This window comes from Mastomys coucha, unplaced genomic scaffold (genome assembly GCF_008632895.1).
Source record: "Mastomys coucha isolate ucsf_1 unplaced genomic scaffold, UCSF_Mcou_1 pScaffold6, whole genome shotgun sequence".
NCBI lineage: Eukaryota > Metazoa > Chordata > Mammalia > Rodentia > Muridae > Mastomys > Mastomys coucha.
The window spans coordinates 11,300,453-11,303,861 of record NW_022196912.1 but is presented as its reverse complement, the minus strand read 5'-3'; the positions used below and the strand labels follow the sequence as shown (position 1 = coordinate 11,303,861).

The following is a 3,409-nucleotide window of genomic DNA, read 5'->3' as shown; positions in this document are numbered from 1 at the left end:
TTTTTTTTTTTCTTTTGGGATGATGGGACTGTTTAGATAATTTATCTTATCTTGATTTAACTTTGGTTCCTGGTATCTGTATAGAAAGTTGTCCATTTCATTCAGATTTTCCAGTTTGGTTGAGTATAAGCTTTTATGGTAGGATCTGATGATTTTCTTTGAATTTCCTCGGTTTCTGTTGTTATGCCTTCCTTTTCAGTTTTGATTTTGATTTGGATACTTCCTCTGTGCTCTCTAGTTTGTCTGGCTAAGCATTTATCTAGGCTAATTATTTGTATTCCAGTTCAACTGACTTTGTAATTCCTTTACCATATGCAAATTATCATTATCTGTTCTGACACATTAGGTGACTAAATTTTATTTTCATTCTAAATTATATCTTTTTAGTGAGAATCTTTACTCTGGTCTCGAACATTTTATTTTCTAAATTAATTTTCTACTTTAAACACAGTCCTAGAAACTGAAAGTAGTTTAAAATTTTGTTTGACCTTTTTTTTTTATGTCTTCTTTGAGTCATGCACAGCTAATTTTATATACTGAAATATATAGTATTTTAAGTTAACTTTATCTCATTGTTCTATATAATAGCATATTTTTTCACACTTCAAGATTTATTTGATGTTTTCATTGGCAGGACACTTGAGTGATTGGTTCCATCATCTATATGCAGATCTTATACTTCACATAATATTGCATTGTACACTATAGACACATATAATACATAAAAATATCCTATAGAACATTTATGTACAAGATATGCATAATAGACTTACACACTGGAGCCAGGTTATCACTAACTGAAAACTCATTGGCCTAGACATGTTTGGTGAGGGTTCACAGGGGAGTAATGCAGCAGGCTCACAGGGTAATTGAAGCTAGCACACAGTTGGCAGTGAGTCTCAGAGACAGTGGAACTGCCATACTAACCAGGTTACCACTATATAAGTACCACTTGGCAGCAGGGCAGAGATGTGGGAACTGAGATTTTTTTCCCAGACCACCTCAACATTATTGTACAGCTGGGATGAGAAGTGTATGATTGTTGCAGCATTTTCACTGTCCAATCACATTAGGGCAGGGACAGGCCTATGATTGGACAGGAATAAAGAGGTGGAGCTAGAGTTGGAGGAGGAGAAAGGTCAGGAGCAGGAAGAGAATTTTCATCATGGATTCAGAGGATGATTAATAGTCAGACATGGTATGGTTGTACAACCAAGCAAAGGTTTTTACAAAATAGATTAATTGGGTCAGAATATTGTCTTTATTATTTGGTTCTGAAATTATTGTATTGGCATCTTGTAAATTGTTATCTTATTATTACATAAACCTGATAATTAAACCTTAAGAGTCATGCTTTACCTACTGGGTCCTAGGCGCTAGCTAGATGAATGATTGTGGGTGTGTGTAAAGAGTTGCATGTGAGCGAGCTGTTGCTATTAGCTGGGAGAGAATAACAAGAGCCTGCTGGGGACATGGTGATACTAAATGGTACTGGCTCAAGAAGTGACCCAGCAGGAAAGGGAGTTTGCTGGGTTGATTTTTTTTTTTTAAATAATTCTGGCCACATGTGGTCTCCATAGAATCCCTGCTGCAACCTGGTCAGGGAAGTGCTAGGATACTGGAAAGACTTTAGAACTTCAACTCCTTCTGGATTTCCCAGAGTGTATCTGCTCTCTTTTTCAGGTGGGCTTCTTCCTAAGGAGTCAATGTCACCTTCACAATATCCAAGATTCCATTTTGTCCCAGTATACATGGGGCACTGAAGAAGACATCATCATTGATTCCATAGAGACCCTTAATTATGGTAGAAATGGGATGCACCCTACTAAGGTTCTACGTTATGCTCTTGGCCAAGTCTGCCACAGAGAGACCAATGGCCCGGGATGTGAAGCCTTTCAGCTTGATTACCTCACATGCACTGTCAACCACCTGTTTGTGAACCTCCTTCAACTGTTCCTTGTCTCATCAGTACCCAGTTCTGGGTTTAGAGACTTCAGAGAGATGCCAGCAACATTCACACCACTCCACACAGGTACACTGGAGTTGCCATGTTCTCCCAGGACCCACCCATGACAGCTCAGTGGATGAACCCTCAGCCTTTCTCTCATCAGGTAATGGATCCAAGGTGAATCTAGATTGCAAACACTTCCAATAACTTCGCTTTTAGGAAAGCCACTGATTTTCAAAGTCATGAAGGTCAACTGGATTTGAGACAACAAGCAGTTTTCAGTGTGATCTGTACTTCATAATGTTGGGAATGATAAACTTGAAGATGTTCACATTTCGCTGGATAGTGACTACAGCACACAATTTAATTATTTGTATTGAGGTAGGGGGGAAAAATCATGAGATTAAACATGTGACTTATATATAAATTTTTCTCATAAAAGGGCTATAGAAGTATATATTGTTATGGGGTATATACATAAGTTTATAGGAAATATGAAAGTATGTATACAAATGAATTAGAACAATTTGTTTACTTTGGATAAATATCAATTTTTGTCTAAAAATCTTTACTTATTAATAGGCCAAATATCAATTAATAGTTTATAATAGCCAAAATAATTGCTGTTAGAAGAAATAAATGTTTTCTAAAACATATTTATGATTTTATTATATCACCACAAATTTATGGTAAGAAATTAAACTTTACTTTGAATATGAGAAGAGATAAATTTATATTAATCTTCTCTTTTTGTCAAAGAGATGTTGGGGGCATATTTAAAACTACAAACATTTGACTATAATAGATAGCAATTGTTTACAAAAGCTTTATTTACCTTATGTAAAGAGCTTTTTGCCTTTTACTAGACAATATCTAACAAAGGCTGAATTCCATAAGGCTTATGGCCTCATTAACTTTTTATACACTTAAAAATTAAAGTCACTTTAGATCCATGATAATTAATAAACTTTAACCAGTGGAACTTTATTAATTTTAACTGCACTTTTAGATTTCTTTTGTAATATTAAGCCATCAAGAACATTATGTCTATGCCTGGTAATTGGCTTTGTAATTAAATCCAAATTAAGTGACTGTGAGAATCATTAGCCTGTAAATTACTTTCATGGCCACTAGATGGTGTTAAGTGGTCGCGAAACTTTAGTTTGTACAGCACTGTGGAGAGACTGTTGGTGGGGAACAGGGAGTGTTAGGCATGGCACTGTGGAGTGCATCTGTTACCACGTCCCTGGCAGCCACAGGACTTCAAGTCCACTGCAGCCAGCCATCCTGATGGGGAACCTCATGGCCTGGACAGGAAGATGAAGCAGAGCTGCTCCGCAAGTGGCCACAGCTGCCACCCTCCCACTGGGAGGATGTGGCTCCAGGAGTATTAGCACAGCAACTGCCCTGCCATGCCCTCCCCCCAGGCAGAGGCCTCTCTCTGCTGCTTCAACCCTCCCC

The 3,409-nt window shown here is 37.5% G+C and overlaps 1 pseudogene; it reads right to left on the bottom strand.

Annotated features, from left to right (window-relative positions):
• Positions 1-1,629: 1,629 nt before the first annotated feature.
• LOC116080465 overlaps positions 1,630-3,409 on the bottom strand; it is a 2,268-nt pseudogene continuing 488 nt past the window's right edge.